The sequence below is a fragment of the Antechinus flavipes genome, chromosome 5, assembly GCF_016432865.1.
Source record: "Antechinus flavipes isolate AdamAnt ecotype Samford, QLD, Australia chromosome 5, AdamAnt_v2, whole genome shotgun sequence".
Classification (NCBI taxonomy): Eukaryota; Metazoa; Chordata; class Mammalia; order Dasyuromorphia; family Dasyuridae; genus Antechinus; species Antechinus flavipes.
The window spans coordinates 192,427,958-192,448,904 of NC_067402.1; the positions used below are offsets into that span (position 1 = coordinate 192,427,958).

The 20,947-nt window shown below is 37.1% G+C and overlaps 1 long non-coding RNA gene across 1 annotated transcript in view; it reads right to left on the reverse strand.

Moving 5' to 3' along the window:
• Positions 1 to 6,808: 6,808 nt before the first annotated feature.
• Positions 6,809 to 20,947, reverse strand: part of LOC127563939 (uncharacterized) — a 53,119-nt gene continuing 38,980 nt past the window's right edge. Inside the window, exons 2-4 of the long non-coding RNA XR_007954151.1 lie at positions 12,285 to 12,597; positions 7,842 to 8,068; positions 6,809 to 6,944 (exon numbers count right to left, since the gene is read on the reverse strand). This is a non-coding gene — a long non-coding RNA (uncharacterized LOC127563939). The remainder of the gene's footprint in view (positions 6,945 to 7,841; positions 8,069 to 12,284; positions 12,598 to 20,947) is intronic.

The following is a 20,947-nucleotide window of genomic DNA, read 5'->3' on the forward strand; positions in this document are numbered from 1 at the left end:
TGCTTTTAAACTCATTTGTAAGACATTACTTTTGTTTGATCCTAGTCTTGAGCAGCTAGGTGTCTCAATGAATGGCGTGCTGGGATTGGAATCAGGAAGACTCATCTCTCTGAGTTCAAACTTGGTGTCAGGCATTCACTAACTGTGTAACCATAGACAGAGCACTCTGTTTGCCTCAGTTATTCATCTGTAAAATGAGTTGGAGAAGCAAATGACAAAACATTCCAGTATCTTTACCAAGAAAATTACAAATGGGATCATGGAGAGTTATTCATAACTGAAATGCTCAAACAATAACAGATAGGATGAATCATGATCATTAAAAATAATATCTCCACAAGACTGACTTTAAGACATTCAGACCCCACCTGTTTAGGAGATGTTTCATATTCTTGCACAATAGCTATTAAATTTTAAGATTTTCGATTATATTTAAAAAATCATTGTTTGGGCTATATATAGGGTCCCTGGCAAATATTTTTTGTAGACCTTCTGTTTATAAAAGTCATTTGATTTTTTAAAAAATGTATTATGAAGTTCATGGGCACACTTTATAGGTGAAGAAACTAAGGATGTGAACAGTTAAGTGATTTGTCCAGTCCTGTGCAGCTGAGCTATTAAATACTCTCCTGCCTAAAGCAGGAGAGCAGTTTGCATTCATTATAACCTATCCTGCATAATACTCATTTGTATATCTGTCATATATCTATATTTTGTATATGTCTATATATTTGTATATCTCTCTTTATGGGTCTACATCATCTTATGTTAAAATGCTGTTACAGAATTTGGCTTATGAAATCCTAACCCCTAATGATTGGAAATCCCTAGCAAAAACAGCACAACCAGACCAAAGCCTTATTCCTTACCCAGTGTTTGTGGCTAGTATCTTGTTAAAGGCCATTAAATAAGTAATAGAATTATATGGAATAGACCTGAGAAGATATACACCTTTTATACCAATGTGTGGTGATCTTTTTCTTCTTTAAAATGATATAAGATGATGGTTCTCTCTGGGAGAAAGCAGGTTTCTCGGGGAGGTTTTCTGGAGGCAGCCTTAGTTTCAGTTGAAAGTAATAATCACCCAAAACACAGCCAAGTGATGAAAGTTCAGATCGTTTATTGTCTCCAATATAGCCCAGTTAGCTTAGAGGCCTATCTCTCTGCTTGGTTCCAAGAGCTCCCTCCGAATGTCTTCAAATACAAAGGTTTGTCCTTCAGTTCTCCAGCCAACCAAGTAGAAAATGGAATGGATCTCTCTTGCCTCGGAGAGAGGGCTTCTGGCGTAATTCAGCTGAAATCTGACCGAGAGCCTCTGTCTGTCTCTTATATATGAGAGAGAGGAATTGTGGGATATGAGAGAGAGGGATTATGGGTTTTCTCCCATAGTGCTCTCTGGCCCTAAGAGCTTCAAGGGAGGTGTGAATTCACAAAGTTCCACAGTTAACTTTGTGAATCTCTCATACTTGTGAACTCCAGTGAGTAAAGGTGTAAACACAAGCATTGTATCAATTAGTTCTACTCAGTACCTTGTTTCAGGTTCTGGCCCAAAATATCTTCTTGTAAGATCAGATCAATAATCTATCAACTCTAATGAGTTAGCAGTTTGTAAAGATACCAACACCAATGTACAAATTACAATGTACAAATTAATATATTCTGTGAAACCATCCCAGAGTAGTAAATCTTATTGGCCACAGCTTCAAATTTTACACATAGGTCCTCCTTAGGAATAGCCTGGCTATTACATAATTAGCCATGGGTTTTTGAAGAAAAGCTTTCTAAGATCCCTCTTAAAGGACCACCCATCTTTAAGTTGTGTCCAAATATTACAATTATGCTGTATATTCTTCTGACTTTACGTCTGCAGTTTGGAATAACAGAAGAAGAAGCTAGGAGAGTAGGAAAAGTTTATATAACTTGCCTCCCTTTCCACACTCCTACACTCCCTCCAGGGAAGAACCCTCATGGTTTGAGACCCAATGAAATTTGGCAGATGTATGTGACAGATTATATATCTTTTGGCCATCTGTCTTTTATTCATGTTGTCATGGACACCGTCTCAGGATTTACTTTTGTATACAATGGCAAAAGAGATGGTCTGGGTGGTCACTGAATTCCTTACACAGGCCTTTGCAATTATGGTCATGCCATAAGCAATGAAAATACATAATGAACTTGCATATCCTTCCAAACATTTTGCACACTTTCGCGCACAGTATCAGATTCTACACACCACTGGCATACCTTTTAATCCTCTAGGACAGGCAATGGTAGAGAGGAGAAACAGAGACATCAAGATCCTCCTCCGAAAACAAAAACAAGTAATCTTAGAGAACTTCTAAATTTAACCCTATATACTATGAATTTTTTTGTTTTTGATGAGGATACATTGGCTCCAGCAGACAAGTTTTATAACCCACCGAAAGGGCAGTGTCCAGTGCGAGCAGTTCCACTATCTTTAGATAATCGCCAGCTGATGTGGAAAGATCCTGAGAGTGGTAAATGGAAGGGACCAGATAGGTTAGGTGCTTGAGGCAGAGGGTTTGTTTGTGTCTCTCTTCATGCCATATCCACCTTGTCCATTGGAGAGATAGAAAAAGAGAAGACTCTTGAAACAAAGAAGAAGACCCAGGGAATACTGAGTGGTTCCATCTCTGACTATATCTGCCACTGAAAAAACATGGCTGTTAGCTCTATGTGTATGACAATTAACTAATGAATATTACCATGATCATAAAAATAATTGCTAATGAGATTGATGCAAGACTTCAAAACCTATAGGAATCTTTGGATTCCCTGACATATGAAGTAATGGATAATAGATTGGCTTTGGACTGTCTGTTGGCTACTAAAGGAAGTGTATATGGGGTTGTGAATTAATAGTTATTTTCTCTGTCTTTCTTCTGGGACTCATGGAAGTTTTTTATAGTATCTTGTTTATTCATCTTGTTATATTACTACTTGCTTGTTTGATTCTTCCCATGCAGAAACTTGATGGATTTAACCATTGATGTATAGCTGCTTCAATTAAAACAAAAGAAAGCAGGAGATGTAGAGGGCCACAAATAGTGGGGAATCCTGGGCGAGGCATAAGATCCTTTAGTCCAGTAAAAAGGAACCCTACTGTTGTGTTGTTTGGCTTCCCATTCCCCTTAGGGGTGATTAGGCCTTCCTGAAAAGTCAGGGGGTATGACAATCTATATTGTAATACAATTGTAATTGTATACTAAAGTGTCAAGGAAACATTTGCACACAATAGCAAGTTGTGTGGTTCTGCATTTGCAGTATCCTATAGTTAGTACATATGCTGTATGCTATAGCTATGTAAATATATTAGGGTATATAAGGCTGAGAAAATTTTAAATAAATGGACTCCTGTTTGATCACCCTTGTGAGCTCTGCCCCTTCACTCTTCACCCATAATCAGAATTTGAGATGGTACTGAAATCCTCTAGTGAGCAAGTCCAGACATCTTTGCCTTTCCTTTCTCTCCTCTACCTCCCCATCCTCTTCTTGTACTTCCTCAGGACTGTCAGGAAAGAGGACAGTTTTGTGTCTCAGGAATAAAACTAATAATCTTTTTCTATGTCAAAAGGTAGTTTTGTGGAAGACTTAAAGAATTCTTCAGGACACTTTTGGAGAATCACTGACCTAGACTAGTAGTCTTCAAATTTTTTTGATCATAGATTTCTATCAGTTTAAAAAATATTAAGTCTGAAGGTCAAATATATATATATATATATATATATATAGTTGTTGATTTCATTTAAGCCATATCTGACTCTCTGTGATCCTATTTGAGATTTTCTTCATCAAGAAACTGGAATGATTAGCCATTTTCCTCTCCAGCCCCTTTAGCAGATGAGGAAATCGAAGCAAACAGGGTTAAGTGACTTGCACAGGGTCACACTGCTAACAAGTTCTTAAGTCTAAATTTGAACTCAGGTTTCCTGACTATAAGAGCTTCTATTCACTTAATCACCTAGTTTCCAATGTGTATATTTACTTATTTGTAAATTATCTAATGTATTATTGTACTAAAATATAAAACTTGTAGAAAAATCAAAACTAAAAGGGATGAATCATATTTGTACCTTAAGTCAATAGGGAATTTCTGCAGCTTAATTAATAAGTAGGAAAGTGACATAGTCAGACTTACACTTTAGGAAATTACCATAGCATCTGTGTGGAGAAGGGACTGAAGAAGGGAAAGATTTGAGGCAGGGAGAGAATTTAGAAATCTATTATAATAGTTCAAGTGAGAGGTGAACTAAGTTAGTGACTGTGTAGGTAGAGAGAACAGAACCATGAATGAGGAAGCAGAAACAAAATGTGATAACTGATTGTATATTTGGGGTAATGCAGAATGAGGAAAATGTTCTCAATGTTTCCTACCCAGATGCTGCTGTTATGGCTGTCTGGGTACAGTTATATTACAATTGCCATTAGGGTTAACCAGTATCTCAGAATTAAAAAAAAAATTGGAGCCTATAAAATGGAGGAAGGGAATGGAGTGGAAGAATACTTGGGAGGAATGGAGCCAAGATGGCAGAGAGGACACACATATCTTTCTGAACTCTCCTTTATCCTCAAACTATTTTTTATGAAACTCAGTTTTGGAATTAGTGCTTGACTGCCAAAACCCACGAATATTGGGAGTATAACACATTACCAGAAGAAAATAATCTCAAAATTCACCAGAAAAGGTCTTTTTTTGCTTGCGCCCAGTAGAGTTCTCTCCACAGATTTTCAGCCTGTGAAGATCACACCCCACCTCTGCTGGTCTGCTCATTGTGAGCTGTTTTCTGTGCTCTCGCTGTCTACCCATCTGAGTCTGCGCCTGGCCTAGCCCCATTTCATCCTTGGGCACAATTTTGTGCAATTGTGACCAAAGAAGAACCGGAATATATTATTGAATACAAAATGGATACTTTTGATTATATTAAGTTAAAAAGTTTTTGTATGAACAAAACCAATGCAGACAAGATTTCTTCTAATCAAGTTCTAAACAAACTGGGGAAAAATTTTTTACATTCAAGGGTTTTCATAAAGGCCTCATTTCTAAAATATATAGAGAATTGACTCAAATTTATAAGAATTCAAGCCATTCTCCAACTGATAAATCATCAAAAGATATGAACAGACAATTTTCAGATGAAGAAATTAAAACCATTTCTAGTGATATGAAAAGGTGCTTGCTCCAAATCACTATTGATCAGAGAAATGCAAATTAAGATAACTCTGAGATACCACTACACCCCTCTCAGATTGGCTAAGATGACAGGAAAATATAATGATGAATATTGGAGCGTGTGTGGGAAAACTGGGACACTGATACATTGTTGGTGGAACTGTGAATGGATCCAACTATTATGGAGAATAATTTGGAACTATGCTCAAAAAGTTATCAAACTGTGCACATCCTTTGATCCAGCAGTGTTTCTACTGGGCTTATATTCCTAAGAAATATTAAAGAAGGGAAAGGACCCACATATGCAAAAATGTTTGTGGCAGCCCTCTTTGTAGTGGCAAGAAACTGGAAACTGAGTGGATGCCCATTAATTGGAGAATGGCTGAATAAATTATGATATATGAATGTTATGGAATATTATTGTTCTGTAAGAAACAACCAACAGGATGATTTCAGAGAGGCCTGGAGAGACTTACATGAACTGATGCTAAATGAAATGAACAGAATCAAGAAATCATTATACATGGCAACAACAGGACTATATGAGGATCAATTCTGATGGACGTGGTTCTCTTCCACAATGAGATGATTCAAACCAATTCTAATTGTTCAGTGATAAAGAGAGTCATCTATACCCAGAGACAGAGGACTGTAGGAACTGAATGTGGACCACAACATTTCTTTGTTGTTGTTCGCTTGCATTTTGTTTTACTCATTTACTTTCTTTTTTTGATCTGATTTCTCTTGTGCAGCAAGAGAATTATCTAAATATGTTTATGCATATTGGATTTAATATATATTTTAACATATTTAAAATATATTGGATTGCTTGTCATCTAAGGGAGGGGGTGGGGAGAAAGAAGAAAAAATCTGAAACAGAAGGCTATGCAACGGTCAATGTTGTCAAATTATCTGTGCATATGTTTTGAAAATAAAGCTTTTTATTTAAAAAAAAAACCTCTCGTTTCAGGGATCACTATCCTATATTAACATGAAAATCTGGATCCCAAAGAGTTCTTAAAAGATCTGCAGAAGGTTATGGAAGCAGTGGCTGATATTCCATAGTATTAAGTAGTGTTCATTGTATGATAAACATATAGTAAGGAGATTGAACAAAAAGTCCAGGTCAACCTAGGAAGTGTCCCCTCTACCTATTAAATTTGTTCTTGTGTTTGTGCATCTAGCACCTGGCTCAGCACTTATACATAATAGGTATATAATATATGTTTGTTGAAGTATACTATTTTCTCACTGACAAGAATTAGGAGGTAAGTACAATATACAAGAAAATATTAAACCAAATTAAATCATATCACAAGATAACCCAAAACCCAGGAGCCAGGAAGACCAAGATAAACTCTCAACTATTATCTAAAGGCAGATAGTGCAATCTTTCAAATCACTCAGATCATAATCTGAATTATCTAGTAGGTCTCATAAAATAGGCCAATTCTGGAAGGTCTAGGTAATCTTCTGGATAAGCTGAGGGTTTTCCCACTAATTCATTATTGCCCAGATCTCTTACAAAGTCAATTATCCATTTGTCCAGAAGTTTGTTCAAAAGACCAACAGAGGATTCAGAAATATTAACATCAAAAAAAAGAAACCAAAGACTTGCTAACAGATGCTGGTTTAATAGTGTGAAGTTTTCGTTGATTAAAATTGATGAGAACAGAAATTTGAAAAATAGCAATGTCTGGAAAGAAATTCTATGGTTCCCCCTTTTTGGTCCCATATCTTCATCCAGCATCTGAAACAAAAGCCAAAAGTCAGAACCAAAAAATACTAACAGTTTAAGGCTGCTAAGTCTATCTACTATTGCTTCTTAAAAGGAAAGAAATCATATCAGTTTGAGGAAGGAGTCTGGATAAAATGGGGAAAAAAACACTAAGAAAATGAAAATGTCTCGCTCTCTGTAAATATGAGAGTAAATGTGAAAATAAGATGAAGTGGGAGTAAAAATATAAAAATATGTCTTAGTCTGTGAAGTTGTTTTTTAAAAAATATTTTAGTAACTGTATTTTGATATATTGTTTCTTTTGTAATTATGTATTTTAATTTCAAAACACTATTTTTGAGTAGTATAAAAGCTTCAGATTGCCAAAGGGCCCACAACACATACAAAAAGGCTGTATATGAGAATGTAAACTATAGTTTTTTGTCTTTGACAACCAGGAATGCAGGGCCTATTCACCATAGCATAGATATCATGAATTTAACTGGGGGAAGGGAAAGACTACCTTCCACCTTCTCACTTTTACCTTGTGGCTCCGAGAATGGAGTTGGGAATTTATTCTACTTTCTTTCATTTCTCCTTTTCTACTCCACGCACAGGTGGTACAATTTCCAGAATCAGAATCAAGCTGTGGGAACTTTGAAGACAGAATTCCTGGCCAGATGTTAGAAGGAAGCCCTGAGAAACATTGTATTGAGGTTTAGGTCCTACAGTTTAGGGGGACAGAATCTAGGAAAGGGCATATTTGTTCTCTCTATACCTTTAAAGTAAATATTCCTTTGCTTTTAAAAAGAAAAGAAATTAACTAGAAAGGAAATATGAGCCTGGGACAAATAACACAAAACATGAAAAGCAGAGAATTCATGTAAAAATGTGGTAAGAATTGAAGTGGCCCCCATTGTTGATACTTACTTGTGCTTACTACTTTCCAAAAGACTGAGATAATTAGAACATTATGGGTGGCACACACTGCTTGCATTTATTACCCATTGGGCAACATTTCATTGAAAAGTTGCAATCAACATCTTTATTACATTGTGATTTGCAGAATAAGAAATCAGAATTGGAAGATTTTTTCATAGTTGAAGGATATTTGGAACCTGGGAATTCACGGGGAGGACACAGACCAGGATTTTCATCTGCAGAGTAAAGGAGAGTAAGATAAATTTTTCAGACTTCTCCCCTAGAGATAACAGTTTAAAGGAATAATAAGTCTTTTCTTGGAAACTTTTCTCAATCTAATAGACCTATGAACCTCTTCTCTGAATAACATTTTAAATGCATTAAATGTTTACAACACCTCATCTTTTCTCTTCTTGGCTCCAGTCAGAAAGTAGACCCTAATGAGAGGTGTTGACAGGAGTATTTATTTAAAGGCTAAGGATCACTTTAATTCAAAGTGTTGACTGGATACAAGTGACTTTTCCATTTATTTAAAGGACGAAGACAAAAATAAATAAAGAAAAATAAAGGCTTCAAAACTGACTCTTTGAAAAAAAGCAGTACCATCCCTGACTTTCAGAGCTATCAAAGATTCCAGAGCAAAAAAAAATATGTTGCCTCTAACTTTCAATGGAAGACTAGGAAAAGAGGGAGGTAGGAAGAAATACCTTCCTAGAGCTGAAATAATATACAGAGCTAAATGCTCAGGTCTTCTGAAGGCTCTGGTTCATCCCCCTAACTTCTGCCTAAATAGCAGAGCAGAATTTTGGGTTTTGCTCCTCTGTCTTTTCTTTCCTAAGAATGCAGAATTATAATAGGCCAGAGGATATATTTTGGTTCTCGCCAAAAGGCTTTCGCCTGTGTCTTCCTTCATTTCAGATGATTGTATGGAAAGTGGGATTGAGAACATAAAATGTAAATCAAATGCTATTCTCCTTTCAAGAATAGTTTTTTGCCTCATGTCTTTCTAATTACTATTAAGGATTCTATTCTTATTATATAAGAACATATTTTTTAAATGGGTTTGTGTGTTTGTATTTCATTTTCCTGGATAGAGATTGTGATATTTCACAACATGACCATAGAACATCACCAGAAGGATACTGATGTTTTTGAAAATGGGCTTTTGATTAGGCAAAAAAATTGGGATCATTAAAGTTACTACACAATATCTGAAACACAATCCAGGCTGCTCTTTTCTTCTATTTAATTCTGGACTAAATTTATTGTCCATTTGCAGTTCTGATCCAACATTGCTCTTTGAGTTGCCCATCTAACTGCATAGCATAGTCTAGACATCAGCCATTCTTCACTCACTTATCTTTTCACATTTGGATAATTCAACAGAATCCTTTTGAGTGACTGTCTCATTAAGAGGTACTGCATGTTTGGGGCTCAATTCTGTCAATACAATGTCACAGGCAAACAAGATAATCTGCTTATCAAATCTGGATATTACATTAGCCCAGGAACAATAGATAAGACATTGGAATATGGAGTCAATATCCAAAATAGATCAATAGGCTAGAATATTGGGCTGAATTTAACATGATGAAATTTAATAGCATGTTGAGTCTGAGCGAAAAAAGTGACTTCATATGTACAAGATGAGAGAAGCATGTCTAAATAATTTATATGAAAACAGATTCTGGAGTTTCCATGAACTGCAAATACCACATTAGTTTGTAGTGTAAATCGGCATTCAAAACCAAAACAAAACAAAACACCAATGCAATATTGGACAGCATTGAGCTCAATGATTTCTTATAATAAGGAGTTGATGTTTCAGCTATACCCTGCTTCAGTCACATCACATTTGCAACACTGTATTGAGGTTTAGGTCCTTCAGTTTAGGGGACAGAATCTATGAAAGGGCAACCAAGTCATATCAATTAGAGTTTATTAATTGATTTCTATATGCCAAGCACTATATTAGATCATGAAAATACAAAAAAAAAGTTAACCAAAATGGTGAAAAATCTTTAGTATGTTTTTATTAACGCCTACCTAATTAAAAAAACAACAAAAAAAACCCAGTTTGTATAATTTGGAGAAAAGAAAAACAGTGAAATTATATCTTCATGTATTTGAAGGTCTATCTTGTGGAAATAAGGTTAAACTAATTCTTTTTGGCCCTGAGTGATAGAACTAAGAATAATAAATAGAAGTTGCAAAGAGGAAAATTTACCTTTGTTCTCAGCCACTCAGTCTATATTCTCTGACCACAATTTGAAGAAAATGTAACTGGCTCATAACTCTAAGTAGGGTCAAAGAGGAAAGACTAGCTTTTTTGATCTTCTCATCTGTCTCTATAAGATTTCACTTTATGTCTTCCACAGTAAGGGCTGGGATATTGATGATAATACAACAAAGGAAACTGGGGGATATCTGGAGTAGGTGGGAGGAGAACCTGGAGAGATGTCATGAAAACCCAGAGATCAGAAAGTGGTTAAAAGAAGTGAGAGGTCAACAGTGTCATATGCTATAGAGAGATCAAGAAAGATAATGATTAAGAAGTTGTTGGACTTGTCAATTAAGAGCTCAACTTTTGGTAACTTTAGAGAGAGTCATTTCAGTTGGGTGATGCCAGAATGTAAGAATGGATATGTTAGTGAGAGACAAGAATATGGAGGCAAAGAATGTCAATTTCCAGACTCTTCTTGTTACTTAATTTTAAGAATCACCAAAAATTAAGTAATAGTTCTGAGGAGGTCCTGAATTACTAGGTGGGGTTGGCAGAAAAAACCTGAAATACTGATAAAATCACTCCCTGAGGCAAGCAAGGAAGGGCACTGATGGGGATCCGTTTAACCTTATAGTCCCACCCTCTGTGGTAGTCTTGGGTAGCCCTACCCTATCTTGCAGTATCCAGTCAGAAATCCAAATTATGTTAAACTGCTGAGGTTAAATTTCCTCTATAAATCTGCCCATGACCCATGCTATCTTTGTTGAATCCCTTTTAGGGTAAGCCTTCCAAAGCCTGCTATGGGTTCTACCTCATGGTATCTTTGTCCTTCTTTGTAGAGGATCCCAGACAGTGGGGGGAACTCTGGGTGAGGTGTAAGATCCTTCAGCCCAGAGGGAACCTGCTGACAATGTCTGGTTCGGCTCTCTATCTCCCCTAAGGGCTCTCAGCCTTCCTGAGAAATCGGGGGCGGTGACAACCTGTCTTATGATTGAAGCAGAGTGATAGCAGGTGGCAAACTATATACAATAGTAAGTTGTTTATGTGGTCCCATGTGCACAGTATATACTTAGCATATGCATATTAGGGTATAAAAAGGGGGAAGACCTTGGAATAAATAGACTCCATATTTTAACCATCCTCAGGAGTCTTGCCTCATCACTCCTCCTCTTAAATGGTGTATTTTTTCACCCCAGCATGGGGGGGCTCTAGAAAGCACAATATATTTTGTCACTCCAACTTGGGAGCTCTAGAAAGTAGGACACAACACTTCTTAAAGCTAATTCTTTGAGGGTGCTAAATATCTTTTAGGATTTAGCCTGACAGCTAAGGGCATACTCCCACCTCATATGGAATATTTCCTTTCTCCTGTTTAATTGTGAGTTCCTCTAGGGAAAGTGTCCTTTCTATTGTTAATTGTTCAAATCCCTTTCCTGGCTAACTAGATGCTCTCCTGATACTATTCATATTTACTACTTCTGGTGTCTATTTTACCCCTTCATTTTGTCTGAAATCTCTTCTCCTAAATAAACCTGCCTTTTGCCAAAGAAAATGGCCATTGTGAATTTTTCATATGATTAAAGCCCAACATTTGGTACCAATTACTCTCCTTAATCTCATTCTGAATCCCAAACACATCTTTTGGAACTAGTAATTGCTAGCCTGCATGCATTAGTACTATACTATCTGTTAAATAATAACAAGTGTTTTAAAGCTTTTACTATGTATCAGTAATTGTGTCAATTGCTGGGGATACAAAGAAAGGCAAAGCATAGTTCCTGCCCCCAAGAAGTTCATATTCTAGTGGGGAAGATAAGAGGCAACATATTATACATAGAAGATGTACAAAATGCAAATAGAAGATAATAGCACAGGGAAGGTATAATAAGCAGTAGGGAATAAGGAAGGGAAGCAGAAAAAGGTTTCTGCTAAAGATGAAGCCAAGGAAGCTATCCAGGTTGGTTTGGGAACCATAAATAAAAAATATTAACATGAGAGATTTAGATTTTAGTATATACAAGGTTCTTCCAGTTTTTACTAAACATTCTATGTGTCTATAAAATTTTAGGTGTAGAAAGAGCTCTTCCACACTTAACTTTTGTTCTTTGTCAGCTCTGTTGATAAAAAAAAAAAAGCACCTGAGTCAGGTTATGGTCAGTCTATTACATTGTAGTCAGGTTACCCCAAAAGCAAACTTCCCCCCAATATTTTATCGTTTTTAGACTTACCAAAAGGTTGTTGCTGACTTTTTTGCTCAGCAGAGTTTGATAAGGCCAGCAAGGCGGCGAAAAGAAAAATCAGCAGCATTTTGGCGTTTGTTTCTTTTGTGCTTTGGAGGTCCAGAGAGACCTCTTTTAAAGGTCTTCATTAGTCCCAAAGGAACAAAGCTAATATTGTTGAATATCGGAATCTTTTCTCTGCTGGAGCCCAGTTCATTTGCTTTGGATCACTTATCATTGATTTTGGTTTCCTTATTGTTTATGTGGTTATGGAAGTCACCTGATGTCAGTTTCAGTTGTGAGTGCCTCTTCCTTAAAATTCCTAAGGATGAGAACATATAAAGATTAAAATAACAATCCTTTACTTCAATGTCAGGAGCCGAGCAATGTTAGAAGGAATTAAAGAAAAGATTACCAGATTTATCAGCTCCACTCACTCCCTTTCCATCCTACCCCAGAGTTGATTTGGTCTAGGATTGACTTTTGGATGTCTTCACATTGGAAGGAACAATAGAAAACCTTTTTCTTCTACATGTTTTGTATTTTTGTAGGCTAATTAGACAACAGGTTCTTCTGTTGTGACTTTTATGGACCACAATTTTTTTTTTTTACCAAAACTGGTTACAATAATTGTATTTTATGGTGTTTTCATGATATGATATTTAACAATGGGGCAAAATGGAACATGGCTGTAATGTACAAGACTTAGAGAAAAATCTTGCCAGCTGACCAAGTTAGTTGTACGAAATAAGACACTGATCTTTTGAACTGATAAACTGATAAAAATCACCCCAAAACAGGAAATGGGGTTAAAGGTAACTGCAAGCACTGAATATATATATATATATATATATATATATATATATATATATATATATATATATATATATATATATATATATATATATACTTAGTGAGTTAATTAATATTAACTTATCCTGCCCCAAAGAGGAGGTGTCTTTTTATTTTGCCATTTTTGAACATGGATTCTATGGTAAGGGAGAGGGAACATGTTAAAGAGGAACATGCAATGGGAGGACCAAGAAACCTGTAAATTTTGTCATCTCAGCCAATTGGAGAGAATGGGAAAGAGGCCTTGAGCTTCTGGATGAGAAATAAAAGGCTTAATAATCCCTGTGTGGATCTGTCCAGAGATTGTCCCAGGGTACACCAACCATTTCTTGTAAGAATTGTAAAGAAACCAGCTTACTTCATACACTCCTGAGTCTTTTTATCTTTGCAGCATATTTATAACAATTTGTATTTTTATTATTAGTAGTTTTTAAAGACTGGATCTCCCTACCTTTTACAGGCTAGAAGTGCAGGTACAATACCCACCCAGATACTTCTCTGATCAAATATGAGATTTTGAACTTCTTGTTTTACTTCTAAACCCATTCTCCCCTTCTAAAGAAAACTAATGTCTCCTCATTCACCATATTAAAGTTGAACTTAGGGTGGACACCCAATCGTCATTGCCCATAGCAGCTCAGAACTCCCTAACTCAAGAAATATGATCACCTCAGCTTCTTCAAGAGCCCAGATTACAGCCATGTACCACTTTGTTCCATTATTAAATATCATATCATGAAAACGGCATAAAATACATGTAATGTGATTTTGTGATCCCTTGACCTTGGGGGCTTCTGTTCTAATGGGTCAGTGGTCCTGGGTCTTCTGGCTTTGGAATCTGCCTCAGGAAACTCTCATACCCCATCTATCTGATTCTGACCACTCTTTAGCCAGATAGTTTTTGGCCTCAGGAAACTCCCATAGATCATTTTGGATGTGCTTTCAGCCTCCATAATCCTCTTCCTTGTTTCTCTCCTACAGCCTCACCATTGTCTCCATGAAGCTAGAAAAGATAATGACAGGAATGAGTTTGTATTAACTCTCTGACCTTCTTTTTCCTCAGTGCAAAATATCCCAGAAGCAGCTCAGACCAGCAGAAATAATTATAAGTTAAATCATCCCTTTTGTCACTCAAGAATTTTTCTTGAGTCTCATGTACTCTATATATGGATAGGAAAAGCTGAAGATTCCAGTCTTCAGTGCTTGGAATCTACATCCCATTTTTTAGTTCTACTTGATTTTTTCTTCCTCTTTTAGAGCTGGCCCACTGAGAGGGCTTCAATCCACTCAGTATTTCTTGGTCTTGTATTACTCTCCTTTGACTTCTACTGATGTCCTCTATTTTTCATCCCTCCATTCCCTTTTGTATTCAAAATTCAGGACCCTCCATTGTCCAATATTGTACAGTTGCACGCTCACAGGGAGTTTCCTCTCCTGCTTTATGTTTGAGATTTTACCTCAGGAAATTCTCTCAGACCACTTGAGTCCTCTAGCTTATATTTAATTAGGGGGATTATTTTGCCTTTCCAGATGCCATTCTGCACTTTTTCCCATCCCCAGACCAGTAGCCCTTCTTTTGCTCCCTGTCACTCTGCAACATCGCCAGCAGGCCGAAACATGTCAATGACACAAATGACTTATATTCTCTTTGAATTATTTTCCTCAGACATAAATATGTGTTTTTGAAACATACCTCATCAAATAGGTAAGTTAACTTAGTCCTTTTTTATTCTTGAACCAATTTTCTTCTGATTAATTAACATAAATAGATTAGAATGGTTGAAGATTCTTTGATTGTCTGAAGGAGACAGATCAGTCTTGTCAATAATTAGAATGCAATAGATGTCCTCTCTGGAAATCTCCCCAATCTTAGTTCTCTAGAACTAAGATCTAGATCTAAAGAGCAAAAGTTAGAGAAGCCTTCATAACAAGACTCAGGACAATGAATTCCTTCCTGTTCCCTAACAGCTCAAGAGGCATGTTTGTCCAACCTGGCTTTAGAGGGATCGAGGTGGATTTCTGCCACAAATCTATGGACATTTCAGCATCTGAATCTACTGGTTTTTGTCAGGGTCATGAAGAGAAATACCTACTCAATGGCCTAGAAGAGAACGTCTTGCTATTGACCAGGTCTGACATGTTCCCTTTGACAAAGGTGCAGAATATCACATTCTTAGCACCTTTCAGGAATCATTTAGATTACCCCCCCCACCCCAGTCTTCAGTCTGAGATTTGTGTCCAGACATTTTCCCCATGTGCCCTGCATCTTTTACCTCTTCATCAGTGTCCAGAATTTCCCTGTCTCTCTTCACATGTTGGATATATGTTCAATATCAGAGCAGTAATAGTTCTTCAACTAGACCCCACCCCAAACCTGCTAGGTGTGATCCCAAGCCTAGAAAGGTAAATGACAAGAATGAGCTTATATTGTCTTTTTATTTTTTGGCAGGAAATTTTAACAGTAAGGTTCTTATAAATCAAGAAAGTTAATTTGACTTTTATGTGTTAGAGTTCAAATGTTGGAGTTTGTTCTTCTCAAAGCACAGCCGGTTTAGAGGCTTAGAGCCCTTCGGATGTCTCCAAATCCAAAGGTTCTGTTCTTCAGCCTCTGCCTCTGCTTTCTTCTGCCTCCAACCAAGACAGAGATGGAAGGTCTCTCTTATCTCCTTCTGGGGAGCCCAGCCACCAACTTGCCGCAGAGAGAGGGCTTCTGGCGTAGCTCCACTGAAATCCGTCAAAAGTGTTCTCTGCACCAGAGTCGTTCCTCTCGAGTCCAGTGCGATCAGCCAGCCAAGAGGAAAAAATGTATTCTGCCATAGATCCCTCATCGCTGGCCTTTTATATGCCTCTTCTGAGAGAATGGGATTATGGGTTTTCTCCCATAGTGCTCTCTGGCCCAATGACTTTAAGGGAGGTGTGAACTCTCTTGAAGTTAGAAAGTGTACTTTGTGAAGCTAGCATACTTGTGGACTCCAATGAGTAAAGGTGTGAACACAAGCCTTGTCTTAATTAGTTCTACTTAGTACCTTGTTTCAGGTTCTGGCCAAAACATCTTCTTGTAAGGTTAGATCAACTCTAATTACTTAGCAGTTAGTAAGGATTCCAACATTTATGGATTGATTTTTTTGCTCTTTGTCATTATTTTTATGACAGGACAGAGAGACTTAGTTAAGGTTCATGTCTAGTCCTTAGGTTCTAAGGTTTGAGGCTCTTTTAGTCTTCTGCCTCTTTCTTTCTCTGTCCTTCAGTAAGGGCCAACATCATTTTCAGAATTTCCAGGTCTTTTCTGCACATCCTTTGAGTTCTACAAAAGATCTTTCTGTTTCATGTATTCCTTCCAGTCTCTAGTCTCCATTCCAGCCTCTCCACTGTTCCCAAAGAAATCTCTCAGCCTCCATAACCAACTTGTATCTTCCATAAAGTCCATTAGAAAGAAGGTGAACATGGACTACACCTCAATCCCCATGGGAATTGGCTGTCTGGACTGATCTGATTCATGTCTCTCTGTCTGAACACTTTATCACTGAATAGAGCATGAGGATTGAGAAGGTTCAGAAACAGTCAAGTTTTTCTGGATTTCCATGGAGTAATAAATTCTTGTTTCATCCATAGTTAGGATGCATGAACCTTATACTATCCATAAAGATTCCAAAATGTAGCTTTCTAGATACATAGGTTATACATAATAAATGATTATTCTGTATTGTGATGTCCTTAATAGTTTTTTCCAACCACACTTTTTGCTGATTGCTTCCACTGTTGTCCACATGCATACAGAAAACCAATTGCCAGATAGTCCTTAGAAAGAAGGTTCAGGATATTTTATTCTAGCATATCCCCTGACAATCCCAGGGGAAGACCTTGCTTTAGGGTGGGATGGACTTCTTTCTATTAGAAAGCAAAATGTCAATCTGGTTTTTCTAAGGGTCATGGGTGCAACTGTACTAGAAATGTGGTACATAATGATGCTCCTCACAGGGGTACACAAACTCTGACTTTTGATATCTTTGCATGATCACTGCTGTTTCCCTTCAGCCCAGACTCAGAAGTGAGGCCTTAAAAATGCTGCTTGCCACCCATGAGCCTTATCAGCTATATGCTTTCCAGAATTTTCTTGTTGGTGACATTCTGGATACTTTTCAACCTTAGACCAGAAGTTCTTGTTTCTCTGGGAGGTTTCTCAGTGTCACCATGAGCAGGTTTAATGATCTCAGTAGGCTCATTTTCTCTCTGAATTGTTTTTCAGCATATTATGGCTTTTTTATGGACAATTTTCAGCTCACTGGTAAGTAAACTTGACTTTCTTGTCACTCCTAAATGTCTTTTCAGACTAACCTAGTGAATAATTGACCAGAAAAGGTTAAGACTCACCTCTAGTCTTTAGATTCAAATATTTTTAGGTCTCTTTCACTTGGCTTACTTTTCCCTATTAATTCCACAGTAGGAATTCAAATCCTTTCCTAGTATTTCCAGGAGTTTTCTTTCTTACTTTTGATTTGTACAAATAGTCTTTTATTTTTCCTCTTTCCTGCCCATTTTTATTCTAAATCCCAGCATCTCCTTTTTTACTGTTAAAATGTCTCAAATATCATACCTCGCTCCTGTACTTCTCAAAACCAGTAGTGAGTGAATGCATCTAGGTCTCTGCTGAGGGACTAACACATGTTATGATGGCTTAGGAACTGAACATCTGGAGTGAACTTATCTTTCATTTCATTATATTTCTGTAATGTAAATGAATAATGCTCACTGAAGGTGAAAATATACAAATACTAAGTTTTGGGTGGGGTTAGGAAGAGGCAGTAAAACTTAGTTCCATTCCTTATTAGGACTCCTAATTCAATGTCCTATCTTGTCCAGAAAGAATTCACATCTTGGGTCAGCTGTGGTACAGTGGACAGTTGCATCAGCCCTGAAATCAGGAGGACCTGAGTTCAAATGTGGCCTCAGACCCTTAATACTTCCTAGCTGTGTGACCCTAGCACTTAACCTCAATTGCTTCAGAAAAAAAATCACATTTTAGTTTTTCTGACCCATGTCAAGTTTTAGGGAAAAAAATAACTATATTCTATTGCAATGTCCTAGATTGGTTCTTCAATTCTGCTTTTCCCTGATGCTCTCCACTCCTTGTCTGTATTCCAACAGAGTAGCACCTATTAGATATGTCTTTGAAAAAAGATTCAGGACAATGATCTCCAGAATATCCACTGAGCACTCCTAGGGCTAGAGCCTACACCATGCTTTAAGATTGGGTGGAGATCTATAAATAATCCAGGGAAATTTCAATCCCTGAAACTTTTTTTTTTCTTTTTAGTACAGTGACAACAACCACATACTGAATGTCAGACAATTTCACTTGTCACTGAGCAGGACCCTCTCACAAGGCCCCACTTACTTTCTTGTTTTGCATCTGTAGAAAATCCCACTGGGATTTTCTGTTCTAAGCTTAACTCTGAGCATCAACCTCCAACACTTTCCTTATGTCACCCTCCTAAGTTTCCAGAATACAAACTTCCGGGGTCACCATGAATCCAAAGGGGTCAATAACAGAAAGAAGCTAAATTTGTCTTTTAATTGATTTTCTCAAGGGGTAGAAAGAGATTGTTTTGAAGAGCAAGGGCAAAATAATCTATGTGATAAGTTAACTTGACTTATTTTATTTCAGACTGACTTAGTTAAAATGGACAAGAAAAACCAAAAAGCAGCTGTACTCCTTGGATTCTAAGGCTTTAGGTCCCTTTCAGGTATTTGCCTTTGTTCTATCCCTCCTTCAGTAAGAATTGAAGATTTTCATAGTATTTTTAGACTTTATATCAGTAGATTTCTACCAATAGCCTCAATTTTTCATGTACTAATTATTTTTCTAAATCCTGACCTCTCTGCAATTGTCATTGAAATTTCTCAGCCAGGAAGTGTAGAGGCTCTTGCTAAGGGACTAGTGAAATGTACAGTGTCTTAAGATTGGACATCTGAACTGATCCTGGATCTAATTGCTCTAGGTTCCTTTGGACTCCTAAATGATTAATGATATGGAAACTAAGATTACTCTGCAGTAAAAAAGAGGCACAGGTGTCGAACCTGATTGTTGATAAGGGTGTTCTACATAGCATAGAAAAATTCCTTTCCTAAGTTATGGGGGTCATTTTATATTCCAATAACTAATGGTGAGTCCCTTTATATTTTTACCAGATGCCCTCCGTTGCTGTTTGTATTCATTCATAATAGTAGCATGCAAATATATCTTTGAAAGATGATTTAGGACATTGAACAGTGTCTACTGATGGCTCCAAGGGGATATTTGAAACCCCTGAAATTCTGGGAGTTTTTAAGCATTGTGGCTCCACCTATACACACACACATCAGACAACAGAATTTGTTGCCAGTGGCCAGGCCTGATATATTCCTTCTCAAAAAACTCTACCCATCCTCTAGTATTATATCTTGGTAGGCTCATTGTCTCTCCTCCAGCTTTAATTCTAGCAATTGACTTCAGCTATTTGTTTCTCTCATGTCCTCTCCATCGCCTCCTTTGTCTCCATTTTTAGGATTTTATTGCCTCTCTCCATATGCTATTCTGGATCCATTTCCATTTCAGACAATTAGTATTTTGCCCAATATAATCTTCTAGTGTCATCATGAATCTGAAAGTGTCAATAACTGAAATGGACTTATTTTGCCTTTCCGTTGTTTTTTTTTTCTCAGATAACTATTTCAATCTACAATCACCTGGAGAAAGCAATAAAAGAGTTAAGTTTAATTTATTTTTCTTCCCATCTTGTTTTTCTTGAGACTGATGTTTTGTAATGGACAAGAAAGGCTCAAAGCCCATTTCTAATGCCTGACTTCTAACAAAGGTTTTTAGGTTCCTTTTAGGTATCTGCCTTTGCTCTATCTGACTTTCAGTAAGAGCTTAAGTTTTTTTTCATAGTATGTTCAGACTTTTTCTTTATTCCATTTGATTTTTACAAATATCCTTTATTTTTCATGTATGCTTAGCAATTTCTGTTCTAAATTCTGACCTCTCTGCTGTTGCCATTGAAACGGTTTCCATTTCCATCAACAGGTGCAGTGGAGAGAAAGTGTACAGGTCCTTGCTGGAGTACTAGTAAAATGTACAATGTCTTGAAAATTAGACATCTGAATTGAGTCTGGCTCTAATTTTTCTAGGTTCCTTTGATTCTCCTAAATGATTCATGATATGGAAGCTAAGATTTTATGGGGAGTCAGAAAGAGGCAGACAAGGTTGTTATGGGCCAGAACTCTGTACTGGAAATAAGGATTCTTACAAAATGTTAAATCAGTGGAATTGATAATACAATGGTGATCTAGTTTAGCATGGTGATTGATAAATCTCTAGTTCAGTATGATTGTTTTAATCTTACAACAAATAATAGTTCCCTAGTGGATATAATAATTGGGTTATACTCAGTATGATGAATGGATTAAACTGTAATTGAGCATATAAGCTGGAACAGACTCAGAGAAGATTCATTCCATTGTTCACCTTTGTGGTGGCTGGAGGTTGAAGCACAAGCCCTTGGACTCAGAAAGATTCACTCCATCTCACACCATTGTGGTGGCTGGCCTGTCCTTCTGCTCTCCCCACTGAGACCAAGGCCCATCTCAAGGGCCTCAAGAAAGCTAACAGGGCCCCAGGTGAGGAGACATTAAAGAATTTGGACTTTGGACTTTAGCACCTGGCTATTCTTGTGGTGATTAATCTGCTGAAAAGAAGGCTGCTTCGGAGACCTCCAGAAAACCAACCAGAATATTAGATTTTGGCACCCAACATGGGGATAAGGATTTACAATCAGCAGTCA